The following is a 21,988-nucleotide window of genomic DNA, read 5'->3' as shown; positions in this document are numbered from 1 at the left end:
ACATCAGCTACAGATCATGCCTATAAAAATGGAAGTGTCTAACTTGGAAGAAGTTAGGTGTGTAGTGCTTTGTGCTGCCCTAGAAATCTGTCATTAAGGTTTAGTCTCTGATGTCAGCTGTCAGTCTGGATATCAGCAGGAATAAGCTATACTAACAACATGCGTTACATCAGCATTCCAGTGCTGCCCCTACATCTTTAACATGGGCTAGGATTACAAAAGACCAATAGATTGAGAATCAGCTTCTGGCTGGAGTTTTTTGGAGAGAGCTGTCAGCAGGCCAACCACAGCGTGTTTCCATTAATGACTGCCTGCCTGCCTTAATTCTCACTGAACAACACTGTGTTATTAATAGTGGCACCAATGTCTTTTGTTCAGTGTAAATTTTTATTTAAAACAAATGTATTTTTAAAAGGCATAAAGAGAGAATTTTTCTTGTGTATCAGTGGAGTCACAGATCTCACAAAGTACAATTTTCCTCTAGTCAGTGTTTTTTTGGTTTGGTTTGGTTTGGTTTTTCTATCTCAAAGCATTATGGAATGTGAACTGTCAGTAAAGGAAGAGCTGTCAGAGGAAGAGAGGACCAGAAAGCAACTGGAACTTGATGAAACAAGATAAATTCCATCCTAGGTGTTCAAAACACAAGTCAGGTCTATAAGTCTAATCTGTGCTTTGTTACACTTGGGAAAGGAGTGGATATCCTTTTAGAATCTATTTTCTTTCTGAGAATTTTAAATAGTGAAAAAACACATGATTCTGACTGCTTGTTATTTGCCTTAGTAATAGCAAATATTAATGAGAAGAAACATCTTCTTTGGATTGCTTGCAACAGCAGTATCGTACAGTTCTTCTGTATCTTGGTATTTTTAACTGGATACTGCAGACATCTTCAGTAGCTCAGTTAATAACATCATTGATAAACATTACAGCCATAAAGATTTCTAAAACCAATTCTATCTGGAGCATGCAAAAAATGCAACCCTACTTACAAGGGATGTGTGAAAAATGGACAGCACAGGGGCTGAACTAGTCAGAGGAATGACACACAAAGCTAAACCAAAAGCATTCATTTACACACCTTTTCCCCAGTCTTTCAGTGAAATCAAGGCACAATTATGAAGTTATTAAAATAAATGCCTCCTAGTTGAAGTGGTGGTGTTATTCCCATAGCTTTTTAAAAATATTTTAACATCTTCCAGTATTAACTCTCACTGTAAACAGTCCCACTTCTAATATTAATTCTTTCTGCAGATGATCTTACCGCATCACTTATATTTCCCTAGCATGACAATAGGCAATAAAGAAAACAAAGGAGATATTTCAAACGTAGTTCAATCATACAGTTTCCCCAGCCAAATAATTTGCTTCAAAACTAGATCAAAACTCACACGTTTCCAGTGAGAAGAACAAATTTTCTGTGTTCTACATTGAGACATTATTCACAAACAGATCCAGAGGCTGCTTTAATGACCCTGTTCTTCAAACTGTTCCGTATGAACAATGCACGCATCTGAGAGATCACTCCAAGGACATTTCCTCCAGACATACAGGTTGGTTAAGACTTTCCCACCCCTCCCTTTCCCGAATTACTTGTTCCCACTATCAAGCTGCTATTGACTCCATTCATCAGAATGACAAGGCTAATCATGGAACCAATTCAATCAATGAAATTACTGATTTCAAAAAGTGAAATTCAGAAGAAAAAATGTTCTTTGGAGGGCTTAATTTAATCCATATCCTTTCACAGAGGAAGTTGGATGAAGGTGAAAGGGGAAGGACAGAAACATCTTAAAATAGTTTTGCCACAGGAGAAATAGTAAGGTTGAATCACAGCCACAGTAAGACTCTACCAGCCCCCAGGAGATGCTCCTTTCTTGTGCCCACTCTGCACGTTGCAGTGGTGTGCAGACGTGCCCAAGCTAGCTCTGCATAATATTCTCAGCAGGATAAATTGATTTCAACCTACTTCTGGTAGGCTGCTTCCACCTTCCCACCTAGCTCAGCTAGAGCCTTCTGATGTAAGAGTAACCTGTGCACTGGAGTACTACATGGCAACCTATAGTCCAGTTAAACTTAAAGTGCAATCAGGCTAGTTAAGGTATAAACTTCATTATTGTGTCATTTTAAGTAATGCTTGCAGTTGACTTAGGATGCAAAAAACTCTCTCAGTGAAATTCTGATCTCAGTGATGTCACTGTCAAAGTTTTCTCTGTCTTCAGTGTAGCAATATTTCATCCTTTGCAGCTACTAATTGCTGAAGACCCTGTTTTGCTACTATTATTTGTATCGTATCTTTTTTAATGTATTAGGTTTCCAAGGGAAATGACCTATCAGCACTGCACAAACAGGTAGTCCAATTACAATACAAACACTTTCAGTATACATACCACACCCTCACGAAACCTCTTTACCTGGGTAGTTCTTTTGAAAGCAGCGTTAATCCGTCTAAGGATACCTCAGCTTTTTTCTGTGTGTCAAATTCACAGCTGGAAATCACTGCATTAGAGAAAGTAACCACTATTTTCACTCAGCTGAAAACAAACGTTGTTGGAACATGCATTTGGGTCATTCAGAACTTCACTTCTCCAAAAGAAGTTTTATCACTGTGTGTTCATATCTAAACATACACCATTGGAAAAGGTGTCTAATGACCATTTAAAAAGCTTCAGAGTCACATTCACTTTTGAATACTCGAGAAAGATAAAAGTGAGTGAAATGAAAAGGATAGTAAATCCAATGTAAGTAGAAATGGATTTGAGAGCAGTTCAGCATGTGGAGTTAGAAAATGAGATTTTTATTACAGAATGACACTTGTAGAATAAAAGCTCCAACATCAGAGACATCATCTGTTATGAAGAAGCTTGGCAGGTGGGTTTGGTGATATCCACAAGCCACGCCTCCATATTGCAGAGAAGCCTAGGTACAGTTACAACTTCACTATAAATGGAGCCTGTTATAATTTAAGCAAGTGGGAACTTCCCTAGTCATTTTGATGAGACTAGGTCTGCATTCTACACAGCTGCTTTTGGCTGAAGTAAAGAACCTCAGGTAGAGTTGGACAGAGCTCTCACGTGACCTGGGATGGGGAAATGGTCCTCCTTTCCACATGGGTCCTGTGGTGGTGCTGAGGCATGCCCAGTGTCACTACACTGTCCCCACAGAGAGGTATCAGGCAGCTGCATAGGCACACAGCCACAGGCAATGCGGTCCCACAGACAGCATGCCACAACCATAGAAACAAACCTTAGACCTTATTTTCTCCCATTTCCTGCTCCCCTGCTGCAGCCCTGGCATCATTCAATCTGTTGTCATACTTGATAGGCGTACACAGGCCAGTTTCACAGCTGGCAAGAGGAAACAGGAGCTAATGGGGGAAGGGTTGCTAATAAACTTCCTTCCTTCTCCCTCCTGCTTCCCCATACTTTGACAGATCTCCCCTTTCACTGGGGCAAAGCAGAGCAGCAATTGTATTACTCCTTTCATTTTCACAGAGCCATGTGGTGTTTTACCAAGAGGCTGTACAAAAATCTTTCATTAGCTCTTTATATCAACTGCACTAGGGAGGGTATCTAATCCTATGTCACTGATGGGACACTGAAAAACCTCAAAAAGAATATGTCAATATAGTTGCAGCTAAGAAGCTCACTGTAAGCAATTATGTGGAACAAGGCAAACCAAAAGCTAAAACACGCTTCATTGCCGGGAGTTCTTGAGTAGTACAATACTCACTGTCCAAATGCTTTTTAAAATGGCATGTTTTAAGATTCCAAGGACTCAGTCATTTGGCTAAATATTTTCATGAACAGGTTATGAAATTGGCTTCTAGAGATCTAGTTAGTTTGTTGAAAAAGAAAACTGCTGCCTCAGGTGAGAAACTGATTTTAATCTAAATCATTTGGACTCTAGGGAAAGCTAGTGGAATTTCATATGCAACAGAAGTCAGCCACAGACCATATTTTACCTGCGGCTATTAGGTCAACATCAAAAAGGTTTTGTCAATGTATCAGTACATTACATAACCACAAAAATTAAAGGTTGCCCTGGAGAGGACTAGAACTAAAAATCTAGGAACAAATTCAGCTGCCTTATATTCCCAGATTGTCTGGTAGAAATATCAGGCTTAGCCAAGAGGGATCTCGGAGTCAGCTACGTGATGCTGTTGCACGGTGCTATTCTAGAAAACTTAGCTCAGGTAGCAAACTGCAGAGGAATATATTCTACCTAGTATAACCCAAGGGTGGGTTTGCATCCAAAAAGGAAGAGCATAATGCAAGTTTAGACTAAGTGAGTTTATGCAGTAAACCATTATTCCAGGGCCATTGTCCAGAAGAATACAGATGTTGCTACTGTGACTCTAAATAGGTGCTGTCAATTACTTAATTCACTTACTGGTAGTTTAATAGTGAAAGTTTGCTGTTCAAATGCAAGAAAGTGGCTGTAGTCTTTAGTCATCTCTCCTGTACTTTGTGCATGATTTTTCTCAGGCTGTAAACTTTGCAGGCCAAGAACTGTCTTTCTGTAAGTAAAAATATTTTGATAGCTACCAGAACTGAAGGAATAAACAATAATAATGTTCAACTCTTCAGGGAAAGGTTGTTTTCACACTGTTTCCTATGGGTTCTGGCTTCTGTTAAACATAGCTTTGCTGATAGCTGCTGCTTGTGGAAAAAAATACATCCTATTCTCAATCACACTTAGTGTCACAAAAATTTTGTTCTCACTATGCACAAAAATGGATCTAAGTTGTTATAGAGAAATGTGCTGTGCCATTTTCACCTCTTCATAAATGGAATGGCATTCCAAAGTTTGAAAGTTTCACTTTCCACTGAGAACTTCACACTCCTTCAGACAGTAAGAGTTCATTCTTTGCAGGCTGTGTTTGCCAGCTGTTTTCTTGAACTGCCTTAGGATTAAATGACCTTCACAAAATTCTACAAAAGTGAGTTTTGATGGCAACTTTACTTGCTGTAGTTGTCACTATACGGTTGGGTTCCTTTGAGTTTCAGAGATATGTTGGACCCAGTAAAACATTGCCTCACTCTGATGACTGTCATTTGGGATAGTACTGAAGCAGCAGGGAAGTACTGAGGTCACAGTGAGTATCATGTGAAGAGTACCTTACGTTAAAAATAAATACCTCACTCCCCTTGCACAGCGGGAACCAGATTTACTCACTTCAGTTGGCAAATGCTGCTTTAAAAATCAGAATCATAGCACAGTCTAGCTTGGAGGGGACATCAGGGTGGCCCTTTGTGCAGGCCACTGCTCAGAGCATGGCTAACTGCAGTCACCTTGGGTTGCACAGGGCCTTATCCTGTAAGATCTCTAAGGATGCAGATCCACAGCCTCTCTGCACAACTAGTTCTAGTGCTTAACCCTTGTTATTGTGAAGAATTTATTTTGCTTTACTTTGCTTTGTAGCAGCATGAAGATAAATGGCAAAAGCCTCTGTTGAGTTAGAGCAATTTTACATCATGTAAATGAATTAGCAACAGCAGGATCAACACAGCTTAAGGCATTCTCAGGGACACCAATGCTGCCAGAGAAATACCTCGTCTCTTTCATTCTAAATTTGGGGGGCATGGGAAAAAGAGGCAGTGGTGAGGCAAGGCCATCCATGAGGTTTTCATGATCAGCCAACACACAGTGCTGTTCGGGGAAAATTTCTAAGATAGGGAAATGAGCCCACAGGCATCTTAAAGACATTTATAAAACACATTTACCTATATTCACTTCTGCGCTGTGTCCAGAGCTGAAGTTGAGAGAAGTCCCTAAAAATATGTGTTTACTGTATCAGCTGAAGAAGTTTCTGTGGTTGAGGCCACGTGGTGGTGGGTGCAGTGGCCACATGCACAGAGAAACTTTTCACGTACAGGCAAATAATTAGGCCTCCAGTCACCTGGCTGGCAAACAGAAGTGACAGTTTTGGCAGGCAAAGCAGAGGAGACTGTATTACCAAGGGAACACAGACTGCACCTTCCTTTGATTTCAATGCAGTTCTTCATACTCATCAGGAATGTGACGGTGAGTAATGGCTCTTGTAACTCATCTTTGATGTTGGATCAAGCTGCTATGCATATACTCCTCTAGTAAAGTGCAGAAGTCAAGGTGCTGACATTACTTGATTTTCTTTCAGTTGTAAGATGTATGTTCCCTTAAGGGAATCTTAAAACAGGAAATGAGGGAGCCTTTCATCCCTGTGATTGTATATCGTCCCAAAGGACTACACTCCATGCTGCCCAGGAGCTATAAGAAAAGTCAAATTATTCAAGTTTGCTGTAGACACAAAAATGTGCATCTTTTTGAAGGGTTTGTTTCTGAAGTGCAATCAAGTTTCTACACATGAGGTAAAAAGGGTTTAGGGGATTAAGTCTCCACAAAATCCCACTGCCTGAAAGCCTTTTAAAGTGACGACATGCATGCAATTACAGAGTTGGTGTTTACAGAGTCAGGGAAGGTCCCTCCAGCACCCTTAATTAGAGATTGTGCTAGGATATGGTTACAAACATTGAGCTTCATCCAGACACTTCCCAAATCACAAGCTAAAATGCCCTGGGTTTTATAATTGTGATGTTGTGCTTGCATGTGATGATGTGACAGGACCACTGCTGAGGCTGACCATTTTTTGGAGATCACAGAAGCTGCACAGCAATTCCAAAATGGGTAAACATGCTCAGTGTCACTTCTCAGCTTGATATTCAGTTTCATTTGTAAGAGAAGCGGAGCTGTTACTCTTCCCCAATAAATATTGTCTTTTGTCCTCCTGCATATCTCAATTTACCACATTCTAGGTTGAGTAGCTCAAAAAAAATAAAAGAAGTATTTGTGGTCGTAGTATATTGAGGCAAAGTAGCAGTAGAGCGAATGAATGTACCAAGTACACCTTTATAAGGCTAACATGGAACATGAAGATTGCAATGGGCTATTAGCAATACTGGGAACTGCTTAAATAGTTCAATAATTTTACCCAATGATAATTTACAAGAGTATTCCTCTTGCTTGAATTTCTGTGGACATCTGTTCTTGATTACTATGTCGTCTGATTGCTGCTAAATCTTTTTGTTTTACTCCTGTCAAATATGTGTTTAGGATTTTGGGTTTAAACAAAACCTATCTCACAGATTCAGTTTGGATGAACGCTGAAATTTGAAGACAGTTAAACCACTCTAGTGCAAGCTTTTCATTTAGTTGATCTAATATCAAAGTTATTCTGTAATTTACCAAACTTTCTGAGTTATTGTTTATAGGAAAGCCCTGTGGCATGGCTCCAGTGAAAGGGCAGCTAGCTTTCATTGTGATCTTTTCCTCTATTTTGTACCTCAGAAAAAAACAGATCTTTTCAGATCCATCTCTTTTTCTCTATTTTATACTTGAAAAAAACTTTAACCTGAAGAATCAAGGTGGGTTTTTGTTTTCAACAAAGGCAATATCATAGAAATGTATTCTGGTGCTCAGTGCACATTTCTGACTAGATTTTTCAGAAAGGTGAGCTTTCATTTTGGTAGATTAAAAAAAAAACCCCATATGGAACATGCTGAAGTACTTTGAAAGTCCAGTGTTATTCTGGAATTTCTACTCATTTTCTTTAAACTATTGTGCATTAGGAATGCCTAGGCCATCTGAAATTTCAGCTTTCATTGGGACATTTTATACTACTGTACACTTTAATATCACTGTGCAAGGTAAAATGGTCATTTTAACTTCTATTTGATCTTTGTCTTCTCAGATAAGGTTTCTGTGACTTTCATTTCTAGTGTAATAAAGTTTTCTAATAGCATTTTGTCCTCATTGTTTGCATTGTTATATAGTGACAATCTTCTCAGCAATGCCCCTCACTTTATTCCACTTCCTCCGAAGTCCATATCTGCATTTGCTTCCAACCAAGAGTCTGGTAAAAAGGGACCTACCTTGTAAGACCTTCAGAGTGGCTTGCTCACTCACAGGCAGGAGCAGAGATGCTCTAGTTCTCCATCCTTGCTCCATGGTTGTGGCCTCACTACTGCAGTAGCTCAGCACCCCTGGATCTTTAATGTATTTTGCCTTGTTACAGGCCAGTGCAGAATGGAAACTGCCCTGTAGCATTTCGTAAGTGGCAATGAATTTTGTGACTGCTGCATGACTGTTTGCTGGAGGGGACTTTGTTTTGGTTCGTTTGCCAAGTAAGAGATTCTTGTTAGAATGTTTGAGCATGTTATTATTTTCTTATGGTTTTCTTTTCACTTTTTAAAGTGTTTTTTTTTTCTTTTCAAAACAAGTTATTGGGTTTTATATATTAACTATATATATTTTGTAAACAGATGGCGACTGGCTGGAATTCCCCTTTCTCAGTTAAATAATCTTTCTTATGCTAATGACAGATGTTTAACTGTCCCTTGTAATTTTGTTTTCTAGGCTATTTTCATTCTTTCTATGTTAACAAAAACTTAGATTGATGAACTTTGCAAGAAGTAAGTTTTCTGCTCCTCCTGTAGGATAGAGGGAAACTAGTTAGTTCTGACAATCTTAATTTACATACATACTAATTATATTCTTTTTAGTGTTTTATTGTTTCACTAGATTTTTGTAGTGGCTCTGTTTTGAGAAGATTATTATGGACAAGAAATAGAACGATTGTGAGAAGTAAATATTGTAAGGAGCAACAGGGTGGCCCTAGTGTAAAGAATGGGACACTTTGGTTGGGTAAGGAATTCAGGTGCAACAAGAAGACAAAAAAGATATTGTTGAACCATTGCATTTGGAGCCTCTAATTCAGAGACTGATTTTGTAGGATGAAACTGAAATAGCAGCAGATCTGATGTTACAGGATCAGTAGGGGGTCTTAACAAGTAGGACTCCCTTCAGTGAGAGGTATGTCATGCACCTGAAGGCCAAAGCAGTGGTTGTGTGGTAAGAAGACAGTGGAGAGCTATCCCACAAGTGGACTTCCAAATAGGGGTGGTGCGAGATTGCCCTTTAAAGCACATACCTATGCCCTAATAGAAAAAATAATAAGCCACTGTAGCCATATCTCTCACATGCTATTTCTGTGTGAACATATGGTCATAGCAGTTTTCCCCAGTAAAGGCTTCTGTGACTCCATTTTCCCAGTTAAATGTGCCAAAAAGGTGAGGGGTGTTTGAGAGTGTCGTGGTTTCAGCTGAGACAGAGTTAATTTTCTTCGTAGTGGCTGGTATGGGGCTATGTTTTGGATTTGTGCTGAAGACAGTGTTGATAATACAGAGATGTTTTAGTTGCTGCTGTACTAGTCAAGGACTTTTCAGCTTCCCATGCTCTGCCAGGTGCAGAAGAAGCTGGGAGGGGACACAGCCAGGATAGTTGATCCAAACTGACCAAAGGGCTATTCCATACCATATGACATCATGCTCAGTATATAAAGCTGGGGAAGAAGAAGGAAGGGGGGACATTCAGAGTGATGGCGTTTGTCTTCCCAAGTAACCGTTACGCGTGATGGAGCCCTGCTTTCCTGGAGATGGCTGAACACCTGCCTGCCCATGGGAAGTAGCGAATTAATTCCTTGCTTTGCTTTGCTTGTGTGCGCGGCTTTTGCTTTACCTATTAAACTGTTTTTATCTCAACCCTCAAGTTTTCTTACTTTTGCTCTTCCGATTCTCTCCCCCATCCCACCGAGGGGGAGTGAGCGAGCGGCTGTGTGGTGCTTAGTTGCCAGCTGGGGTTAAACCACGACAGAGAGTGAGAGGTATTAGCTTTTGTAAAATTAAAGAAGTTGACAAAATCTAAGTGTGACTCAGGCTTTCAATGTCTATGTTTTCTTTGTTTAGAAAATTTCCTCCAGATATTTTACAGAACCTTGTCAGAGCTACTGTCATTTGCCGTTACACAAAAAGAGTATGCCAATGTCCTAGTCCTGTTAATTCTTCAATATCTGCTTAAGTTGTAATGTGAATAGTACTAGTGACTCTTGTGAAGTTTTCTTTTACAGGAGAGCTGTGCACATGCAAAAGTAATGGCAGAATTCAGGTCTAAGATTATAAATAATCTGTTAATAAAATGAGCATAGCTCTCATAGCAGTTAGGCCTAGATGACTGATTAATGCTTCTAAGCACTATCACAAAAAAAAATATAGTAACATCTCTTTTCATACACCACAGTTTCTCTCACTCACCTGAGGTGGTAGCTATGTTTTGCAATATACAATGAAGAACAACTTCCTTGGGTTCTGCTGAAATGGTGGTAGAAGGAGCATGTTATGTCCCGTCAGTGAACAATGCTGTGAACAAAAGTATTTCTCTTAGTCTCAGTTGTCACAAAAAAGCACAGAAGAGAAGGTGCCAGCTCTCCAGCAAATTAATGCTGCTATTGGCACTTTAGGAGGTTTCACAGCACCCTTATAGCAGCGTGTTTCAGCAGACTATGTCATCTCTGGATCACTGTGTATCCTGTATTCTTGAGGGATGCTCTGGCTTCTCCATCTGTGTCTGTCTCATTTCAGTGGCTTTTCCTCCCATGACAGCTAGGCTTACAAACTTTTTTAAGGTGTACTGGGTGTAACTCTTTATGGCCTAGTCTTCATACTGCCATAGATATTTCACTCCAGTCAAGCAATTTCATCTTCGTGGAACATATTGAGAGAATCTGTACATCACATTACTTGTCAAATTTCTTTGCTTTAGGTCTTCATTAATTCCTAGACACATTTCAATTTCTCATAGTACATTTTATCATTATTGCAAAGAGCTTGTAGAAAATATTAGCTCCCTGTATAATTTCACTGTTATATTTATTTTATTAGCCACTTCTCCTCTTTGTTCTCTGTTATCCTTTCTACTCATGGAAGAATAGTTCTGGAATATGATTGCTTCTTGTCTTCTTATCATCATTATGAAAGCCTATAAGAAGATTATTTTATATTATATGACATCTTATTGAAGGACACTTGACCCGAAATTAAGCTATTTTCTTAGAGAGAATGAACTCTAAGCTAAGAAGTGCAATTCATATCACGCTGTGTTAATTTGATCACTTACATCCCAAGAGTGATTCTGCCAACCTTTCCTAGGAGCACCCAGTTTCAGCCATAAATCAGGCCTTAGAGATACGTAGGTTTGGTCCCCCACTTGGACAATGTCAACCTTCTACAGTCACTGAAAGAGAAAAAAAAGAAGAAAATTTATAGCTGCCTATAGTCTTTACAAATTAATCAGCTCATGGGTTTTATTGTGCTATGAATCTTCTCCTTTAATTACAGTGGAGCTTAGTGAAGAAGATTGGAGGTAAAAAGGTAAGCGGCAGTGCACTCAAACTCTGCCTTCCAGATGGTATTCAACAGTTATCATCAGATCAAAGTTTGGCTTTGTCCCCATTTGTTCGTTGTGGCTAATATTGAAATCCAAACATACTGTCTCCATACTAATGTGTTTTCTGTTTGGCAAGCACAGATACCTTATTCTTCCACCTTGTCTTTCCCTGAGATCACTGCCAGGGCTATGGTAGGCCGTATGGTTTAGTGAGGAGGGAAATCAGGACCATAAGCTAGGCCACAGGGCTGCTGTTTGACCTTCCTGCCCTTTGCCTAGTTTGCATCTTTCTGCGGTACGCTCTGTTGGCACTGCAAGGTAAGGCTCTGGTCTGGTTTGGCCCCTGGTTGATATGTAATCTAAAGATTAGTAAGTATTAGTAGAACAGGCTGGTAGAACCCAATTCTGTTTCATGACTTTCTGTGAAATTTCAGTTCTGGAACAAAAAATTAAATCCTTCAAATATATATTTACTAACAGAATTGCCTCAAAATACCTGTCCTTGGCTAGCACATGTCAAGGTTTCAGTCTGGTTCTCTCTTACTTCTGGTTGGAAATGCTTAGAGGAACCATGACCTCTTAAACCTTCCTGTGAAAACATTTCTTGCAACTGTTTCTTGCAATGTCTCTTGCAATGGCAAACATTTCTTGCAATGTCTCTTCAAAACAAATTTCACTCTAATGAAACAGTATCTTTAGATGAAGATACATTTAGTTGAAAATGTTCTGACTCTGTCTCCAGTTGTCAGTTCTCTGCCACAGAACACTAAGCCTTTTTCTGTACTAGAAGAACGATACAATATTTAGCTTTTGAGAACTGTGTTATCAAAACTGATGTTTAAATGAGGTAATATCAGTAGGCATCTTTAAACTTAAACTGTATTCTAGACCTTGGCAATGCAGCTCTACTGCTCATGAAGAACTGGGTAAATAACCTTTTCCCAACTCCACCTGATCTCACCAACTGTCTGTAATTTTTCCACATTTTTTTTTCCAGAAATTTCCTCTCTGAAACCTGTCACCCAAAGCTAAGACAGATGAATAAGCAGGCACTGTCAAGCCTTTTTAAACAGTGCTTGAATCCCTCAGTCTGAAGCATTATTACAGTCACTGATCTATTTATAGTTATACAGCCTGTAATCTGCTTTATTCTCTTAGGTGTTTCATGGTTTCCTTCTGTCATTTTCTTTATGTCCTCAGAATAGGCTCCATAATTTAAGAAGTGTAGTAAACAGAGTAGTTTTTACTGAGGACTTTGTACTTTTATCAAGATATGAGAATAATTCAGATAACCTAGTAATAATGATGCCTGTAAAGACAAAAAAAAGGTCCTCTTTTAAATAATTATAAAGGAGGAAAGGAACTGTAAAGGCTGCTGATAGCCCTGAAAATGATGAAAAAAAGGAATACCAAAATTATTTTTTTCTCTTAAGAGAATCTTTCATTAATTTTTGCAGGTTTTACCAGACTGACACTGAAAACACTAAAGCTAATGACGTGGAGAATGTAAGTAATCACCTTGGACCAGTTTAATGCATCAACCTTTGTCTTATCCTTGTAATCAGAACTCACTTGGAGAAATGTATTTAATTAAGAGTGTAAATGGCATGATGTTACGTAGTGGGAAGGGAACCATGGCAACAGTAACAACAGCACTTATTGCCAAGTTGCAATCAATACAGATATTTTACCTTCTGGTAGGTGGTGAGCAGGTCTTTAAAACTGTGCAGTTAAATCACAGAGGCATGCACTAGTATTATAGTAATACGGTAAGTGCATTTTGCACACGTCTTTGTTTTCAGGGTTACTGCCTTGGACCAGAACTTCCTGTTGCCTTCAGTGAATGTTTGGAATACTTTAGGGACTAATGGACTGATAGCTAGCAAGCAGTTTGATCTGGGTCACTCACTTTACTCAGGCAGACTTCCCATTCATTTCAGTTTCAGGCCTACACATACTGAGACGGGGCTTCTCTGTATATTATTATTATTATTATCATTATTATTATACTATATTAAAATTACTAGTGGTTAATCCTGACCTTTTGCAAGAACATATGCTTTTCCATGCTTTGCTATGTATGTGCTTTCCAGATCCATCCGAAACCTCCTTGTTTTTATCATCTTGACGAAGCACAATGTCTAGTGCCTACCACAGTCTCTTAAGACACTATCACCATAGGATGAAACCTTCAGAGTGGTAGGACAACAGCAGTGCTCTTTTAGTTGGAGGGTGTTCATATGCTTTGAAGCAGGCACCTATACAAAGGTAGAAGCATCCCTCAGACCTTTTACACAGCTGTCTATTTTGTAGTGTCTGAATGTCTTCTACCTGAAACAGTCTGTCACATGCAGAGTCCTACGTGGAGTCAACATCTAGCTGTCACCCCATTTCAGCTTCTACATAGCATAAAGACAGGCTGTAGAATTGTTATGTATAGTTGGTCCATTTTTTTGTTTGTCTTTTACTGAAACTTTTGGCACTTGTGAGAGGATAGCAAATGATATGAATGGCATTCTGTTTATGGTGGGAAATCTTTATCAAGTAGGAAGACTTTATATCATTTCCTAGCTATGGTCAGACTTTCATTCCAATCTCTTCTGGCTTGTTTGCTCCACACTCAGATCCCCTCAAAACAAGCCATGAAGGCACTGATCTCCACTAGCCTGAGACATTTTCCAGGCATTCACAGTTCTGTTTCTGTGCAAATTCTTAATGACCCCAATCTGACCAATGTACCAGCTCCTTAAGTGGGACTCAAAATCAGAGGGGTTAGTCCTACTCTCTATTTTAAGTACACAATAAAGGTATAATTCAGGGAATCAAAGCTGCATGCTGAAGTTCCTCTTGTAGTCAATGGAGAGAAATTGGTGCCAGTGAAGGTCAGTTTAAAACACTTAAATCCAAAGGCCAAAATTAGACAGTATTAATATCTCCATAAGTATGCCTTACCTAATTTTTTAATTGACCAGAGCAGAATGAGCAGAGGTGCTTTGAGAATGTTACACACTAAAAGGACTACTTTTCCAAGTAAAATAATGTTTCCACTGTTTTTAATGGTCAAAGTATGCATTACTTTTCTTACAGCAGTCCAGTGGCTACTGTAGAAAGTTGTCTGGGAAGTGGTAGATCTGGTTTAAATTACCTTAAGGAGATCAAATCTCCATTTCTGGAGTACCTGGGAGTACCTTAGCCACCAGGCTAGAAGCCTCCCTACCTGCTATCACTGAACCACTGTGCAAAAACACAGGCAAGGTTGTCTGAGTGTGAGTGAAAAGGACTCCTTACCACCACAGTGAGAACATGGTCAGGAGGGTAGCAGCCCTGCGCCCAGGCTGAGCCTTCTCCCTGCATTCTCACTCTGAAATGGGCTGTGCCTTGATGAAGTCAGAAGCAGCAGACCCTTTCAGCCCTAAACTGCACAGGCAGGTCCAGTTTGCCGGCAATTTTGGTGATTTGAAGAGAAAACCAAGAATTTTTAAATTCTCTCTGGTAAATTTTCTGGGGACATTTAAAGTCATGGGAGAAGGGGAAGAAGTTGCTGGCTGATGCAGCTGGCTCAGTGGACTGCAGCCCTGTACTCAGGGCCCAGACTCTTCTGGGGTCAGGGCCAGAGTCATGCAGGACATCTGGGGCCCCCCTTGACAGGTGGTGTGCTGCTAGAAAGCAGGGAGTGCACTCTCCTGGACACTGGATCAATAAGCAAGTGAAAGTATACTGGAAATTGCTTTAAGATGCAAGAATTTGAATTTTGAACAGCAAATCCCTTAGTAAAAGAAAATTGCTAATATTTTCCTAAATAGAACTCTAAGCCTTTCAATAAATTCTCGTTATAGCAATGAAGTAATTGCATCTTGTGAGACTACAGTACCAAAAAAAGACAAAAATAAAACAAAAAAGAGCTGTGCAGGAAAGAAGAGAGTTGGAGTCTAGTGCTGCTTTTTAAGTCAGCCCTGATGGTAGAGATAATTCTTTGAATAGTTTCACTATTAGGTTGACCAAAATCAGCTTAGAAAGAGCATGGGAGGACTTATTCCTAGATGTATTCCTATTCCAAGGCAAATAGAGAAACCATATTGATAAAAGCCTCCCAAAAAGCTAGCAATAAAGAAACCACTGCCAAAAGGAATGAACAGCAATTAACTACAGTCAAAGAAGCCATACACACTTTATGTACTCTTTCAGGAGAGTCAGTTTGCTCAGACATAACTCCTCACAGTTTGCATTCATTACAAACATACCTCATGGACAATGGGGAGATAATGACATCTGTTTAAGATAGCAAAACTTAATACAAAGGCATTAATACGATAGGTAAATTTTCAGTTCCATATACTAGCTTAAGTCATAAATTAATCTGTGTAATGGTTAAAAGTTCAAATTGTACCCATAAGGAAAACAAGGAAAACTTATGCAAAAAAACTTCCAACACAGATTGAATTACATTTCTTGGGCTTTCTAATGCAAAATCTCTTTTTACTGAAGTAGCTAACACTAAAAAACAAACATAGCTTCCTCCCATCACTCCCCTAAAACCAGCTCAAATTGCTTTCCGTTAGTCATATGTGGCATTTTTAATAAATGAATATAAAAGCAATTAATATGATTGTTAAGGACAGACATTATTAGAATCCTCTATTTGTCTTTAACTTGCTGTACTTCATGGCACAAGAGTTGTGTTTTCTATTTACTTTTTACTTTAATCTAAATATGTTGGGAGTTTTTTAAGATTGACTAAGAAATAAACTTTTTTGAAATCATTCTCAAGTTTCTTCAAAGAATAATTCTTATTCTGCAGATCATATGCAACTCTGATTGCATCTCTTACTTAAACAACCCACCATTTTCCTCTGTTCAGGAACTGGATGGGTAGTCAACATAATGCAAAAAGCTATCTATAACAACATTCATAAAAGAAGTGAGAGCAATAGCAATGCTTTTGAACTGAACACAAAATTTCAAAGGAATAGTTGCAAAATATTCTGCCTAGCTGTAATATTTACAAAAAGCATGCCAGAAGTATGCATCCATCAGTATTCTCTAGGCACTGTAGGGTTTAAAGAATTTTTTTTAATCAACAACACGGGAACACAGTAGTTTTAAACTTTTGATCCTGTCTACATTAAACACATAGAGATCTTCGGGCATTTGCAGACAGAGCTGAGAATCACATTGTTCCTTTTAAAGATAACGGGAGCTGGAAACATTTGGCTTCTCACATGTCATGTCCCAGTGCCATCCCACACCAAATCAAAACCTCATTCACCTTGAAAACATTGCTAATTAATATGTTACGGAACCTGACATAAAGATAAATCTTTATTTCAGAACCCCAACAGTGAATTTCAAGAGTCTCCTGAAAGGTCATTTTTGATCAGTGCTTATCTAAAACTATCATGCTTGTTTTGGCTTTCACCCATTAATGGAATACATTAGACTGATAGCCACTCTGGGCCAGAAACATGAACCTGGAGATCACACAAGCATGTAATTTTTCTGATTTTCCTTTTATTTTCTCCTTTCATTTCATGGTGCTAACAGTACAGAAAGTAGGCTACCTGACTACATTCTATCAGCTCATCTTCTGGTCCTGGTAAGAAAAAGCACAGTTCAGAAAAGTGGAAGTTAATAATTCTATACAAATGTACTGCACTATTTCAGAACCTCTAAAAGGTATCGTTCTGTTTCACCTTGGACAATGGTTCGTATTGGTTCTTTTTTCCTGATCCAGGAGTCACTAAGACATTTCTAAACACCTCTAAGATATTTAATTCACCTGCCAGGTTGCAGTGAATGCAGACAAGCAATGGAAGCAGAAAAGACATGGCTTGATCCATGCTTTTTATGTATTCCTTTGAATTTATGGTAATGTGTCAGAGTATTGCCCCCAAAGGAGAATCATTATGATATTCTGAGAGACAGCCAGATACTGCACTCAGATTTGGATCTTGTCATGAGTAATCGTCACTTTAATGAGTGTATTTATAGGTGTATTACAAACAGTTTATCATCTCAGAAATCAGTGAAGGAACTTACAAAAGAAACTAAAGCAATTTGTTGCTGCCCATTGCCCTAATATATTTTTAAGTAATTAAAGGAAATAAAAATTTTCTGTTAGGGACAGCAGGACCTTGTAACACATAAAGGAATAAACTTGATTGTATGAAACTGAATTGAAGAGGTTAGTAAATGGCTTACAATCAAGACTTAGAAGAAAGTGTAGTTTTCAAAATTATTAAAGGTTGTTTGCTTTCCTAGAACTCTCCCTGGAATTACAAGAGGTCACTTAAAGGGATGGCACATTTTATTCCATCTCTTTGCAGTTGTATGAGGCAGGTAACATTAGCATCCCTAATGTTTAGTACCTTCATTCCCAAAATCTCAGAGGAAAGAGCTATGCCCTTCAGGTTTTACGGAACTGACTTTCCTGCAGGAGATTGGAAGGATTAGGGAGGTTAAGAAAGAAAATGGGATTATGGTTTAGTGGCTGGACATAAGGGTGGCAGAGACTGCTCTGGCATAGCAGTACTGAGAGCTCTGTGTTGGCCTGCTGCACTGTACCTCCTGGTGATCCAGCTGGGCCAGCATGCTGCTGTCTGCCAGCTGGGGCTCAGAGCACAGGGGACATCACTGTGTTCAAACATGTCTCCGAGAACTGAAGTAGCTTCTTTAAACTGTGCATTTTCATAAATTCCTACATGAATGTGTCTTTGCATTCATGATTTTTGTGGCTGTTTCAAAATTCTTAAAACCATATTCTCAGCAAGGTTAATAATCCTCATTTCTCAGTGCTGATGCCAAGTGGATACTGTATTCCCTGCAGCATAATGAAGATATTTGGAGAGAATGCCAACCCTATGATTAGTTTCACCTAATAAATTCAGTTTTTAATAGAGGTACTGGATCCTGCTGGTCATCCTAGTCAATTCATGTAAGCAACTTTTGAATCAAATGCAATCAGAAAACATCGGCAGTATTCAGAAAAGTCAAGCAAGGGTTCATAGGATCTAAGCCACTAAGCTGTAATACATGTTCATAACCAGAAATATTTTAGCTCTTTATGAGCTCTTAGTTCTGAATACAGTGTTATCAGCTTCAGGCTTGCAGCTGTCTGTAGACCACCCTCCAGTGTGCCTTTCATAATCGCTTTAAAACACTTCAGCACAAAGAGAGAAAAGCTTTCCTTGATTCTTGGAAAACATGGGGTTTTGAACAACCTCTACCTTAAACTGTGTTCTCAGCATTGCTTTCAAATATGCCTTGCATGATACTGGAACTGAGCTGCTGTATGCAGTGAAGAGGTTATGCAAGAGCACCCCCTGGATAAAGCAAAAAGTGAAATCATTTCCTCCTCATCATTCTTGCAGGTTATTTTGGCAGATTCATTGTATTACTTTGAATTGGCTTGTTTCACAGAATTGTTTTGTTTTTCCTGAGCACTGAGTTAGAGTGTGTGTACGTGTGTTGAGGGGCAGGAGGGAGGAGAGAAAAGGTGCTTTTCTATTTATGTTCATTTCACACAGAGACATGATAGCCAGTGTATGGAGTTTAACAGAAAATAGTCTGGGTGCGGTGCTATACACAGAGACCAAAGCGGATAAATTTACCTCCATGTGGGGAAGTTCCTAGTCTTACTTCTTTTCTCAAATACTGATGTCTTAGAAGGCTTGTAACTGCTGTAATTGGCTATATCTACACTAGCATATTAAATACAGAGAGGACATAGGCCCAAGTAGTGTCCTGTAGTCATTGTTTAGTTGTTAGCATGCACCGTAGCCGTTTGACCTACACAAGCTAGCATCCTCACAGACACCCAGGCACAGTTCAAGGGTTAGCAAGGACCAGAGATGGTTCCCACTGAGCAGTGTGGACACAGCTGCTCTTTTAAGGAAAGATAATTTAATTGTATTATCATAAAGTGGATCATGCCTCAGGCTGGAGAAAGACTTCTGAGCTATTTTACTTAATTGTTGGCATTTTATGGAATAAAGCAGCATAGCCCCCTTGGTAGGGTACTAGGTTGCCACCTAAGAGATCTGGGTTCATATCTGTGCTGTACCGTGAACTGCTAAGTTCTCAAAAGTCTTTTAAGATTACTCTTTTCCAACAAAACTGAGGTACTTAGTTACATTTGCAGTTCTCTATATATCCACCCACGAAAGTAAAGTGGGGAAAATAGTGATTTCCTGTGCCAATGGGTAGAAACATGAAAAAGTGCAATGTATTGAAATCCTATGGTCGTGGAGACCATATTACTTCAAAAGGTAGAAGTGGTGTGCAAGGAGAAGATTATTTGTTCTTTAGCCTTCTTTCCCATCTCCCTATGTCCTAACCTGATTATCTGTCTGTTTCTTTGTGAATTCATAAAATACAGAGTTCTGAGGATGCAAAACAGAGGCAGTTTTGCAGTGCAGCATGAAAATGCATAGAATGCTAATCTTGTTTAAAAAAATAACTTGTCAGATATTTAAAAATTTTACCAATTGTATTGACTAAAATATCATAAAGAGCTGTGTGAAAAATATCATACAATTTCAGAGGAGAAAAGAAGAAAACGGTGGTTTATATTTTTAATGGTAAGGAGAAAAGAGAAAAATGGTGGTTTATATTTTTTAACATTTTTAATGATAACATTATAATGCCTTATTTCCAAATGAGGAGGTGAGGACTTGCTCCCCAACTTGTGTATTAGACTCTGGAAAGTAAACAGCTTAAACTAAGCTCGTCTGGAGTACAAGTTACTTCAGCATCTTCATGTGTGTGTGTCTTTGGTAGCTCAGCATTAGACAGACAATAAATGCCTAGAAGCAGCACTTGCCTGTATTTCACATAATTACATTTTTTTTGTTTCAGGAATTGACACAGATAAGTAAGGATAAAGGTGCCAGTAGCATTTGTTTTAACTGTTCATCTTGTATCCACGATATTTGGTCTTACCATAGAGGTAATTTCTTATTTCTCAGATATGAGGGATATGACTTCCCATTCCCAATTTTTAAATCTTTGTACAGTGTGTGGCCTTGATACCTCAGTAAAGTCACAATTTAAAGAGAAAACATATCTGTCTTGTAAGGCTTAAGTGGAGTCACCATACACCGATGCACACTCCTTATTTTGGCATGGTGTATGATTAAAACAGAATCGAGAAATAGACTGGAAATAAGATACAACTTTAAAAGAACAGTTGTCTGTTGAGAACTGAAATTTGTATTTGGAAGTTATTACCTAGTATGGTATCCAGTTACCAGATCACTGTAGGGTCACAATGAAGACGCACATAGTGGGACTGTAAGACTTTATGGCCATAGCTCCTAAATGAAGTAAAGATTGACTCTTAACTAGGCATTACCAGATGCTATTTGAGAGTCTCTAGTGGAGTTTGTTGTACCCATGTTTTCATTTTCTAGGTCCTGAAATATCCTTTCTCTTTCTTAACTTAGATATGGTGCTTCAGAGAGGACTCCATGTGCAACAGCAGTAACAACAGAAGATGGTGACTGCATGCTTGTCAGTGACTTTCGAGTTATAAAAAAATCACAGTTCTTTATTTTAAACATAAAATCACTTTTATTCAAAAAAGTAAGGATAGCATCAGGGAAGTTCATTTTGTATTCTTTGAAGCAAAAAATCAACAACACCCCATCCAAAAGCTTAAAATGTATTCTGAAGTACTTGCAAACGATTTTTAAAGTATTGTGTATTATAAGCAGGCATAGTTTCAAGGGCTTTTGCACTCTCTTAGGTGCCTTTGGCATCATAAATCACAATGGCCCTGGTTTATATAATCAACAAAATCCTACATGGAGATGTAATTCAGAATTTATTATTTGCCCAGTTTTAATTATACGCAGTTCTTACATACAGGATCTACCTTACTTTCGCAGTATACTTTCCTTGAAAACTTGTTAATGTAGGGAAAAGGGATGCATCCAAATTTGTCCTTCTCTGGCTTGACATTCCCAAGCATTATTTCACTTCCTAATCTGTCTGACATTTGCTCCTGTGTCTAACATTCCCATAATATTTTCTGGCCTTCAGTGCATCTATCTCTTTCCAGTGCAAAATTTCCTGGTGATTCCTGTTTCCTGATAGTCTGAATAAGATCATGCTTTTTGTGATTTAAAACTCCTAGAGGTGAAGTCATTTTCAGGGTGGAGGGTATGTGAGAGGTTGCTTTTTATAGCATACAACAGTGATGATAACACATTTGACTGCAGGTGCCAAAATCACAGAAGTATAGTTACAACTGCAAGTCATGCTTTTTCGTTGCTTACTTTTTTTTTGACAGCACCTGAGTGGCAAATGTGTGTAGCACAGCAGTTCTTTTGGTCCAGTCCACAAATTCTCCTTTAAATATTGTCAGTCTGTAGAAAAGATTGCTATCCAGACATGCATGCATACACACAATCATAGAGATATTAGCACCTATTATCCGGGGAATGGACACATTATGGCTCATTTACCATGGATAATTTGCTATGCAATCTCTTGCTTGACAGTAAACCACATACATAGGCAGGTTACTTACCAACAAGAAATAATATATTGGTATTTTTTGTTGGATAAACAGAGCTGCCAGTTCACAAATCCAAGTAATCTGTTATTATGGTAATGCTAGGAGAAATCTCTTTATTAGTTTAGATCTCCACTGATACAGGTGTACAAGGACTCCTTATAGTAACATGCGTGAATTTTCTCAAGGACACATACACTGCATGTCACGTCTGCTCTC

At 38.8% G+C, this 21,988-nt stretch overlaps 1 long non-coding RNA gene across 1 annotated transcript in view; it reads left to right on the top strand.

The window, feature by feature from the left end:
* Positions 1-20,743, top strand: part of LOC142421688 (uncharacterized) — a 29,109-nt gene extending 8,366 nt beyond the window's left edge. Inside the window, exons 2-3 of the long non-coding RNA XR_012778951.1 lie at positions 12,714-12,762; positions 20,697-20,743. This is a non-coding gene — a long non-coding RNA (uncharacterized LOC142421688). The remainder of the gene's footprint in view (positions 1-12,713; positions 12,763-20,696) is intronic.
* Positions 20,744-21,988: the final 1,245 nt, after the last annotated feature.

Source organism: Mycteria americana, chromosome Z (genome assembly GCF_035582795.1).
Source record: "Mycteria americana isolate JAX WOST 10 ecotype Jacksonville Zoo and Gardens chromosome Z, USCA_MyAme_1.0, whole genome shotgun sequence".
In the NCBI taxonomy this organism is placed as follows: Eukaryota; Metazoa; Chordata; class Aves; order Ciconiiformes; family Ciconiidae; genus Mycteria; species Mycteria americana.
Note: the sequence above shows the minus strand (reverse complement) of the source record. Positions and strands in the feature narration are given on the sequence as shown.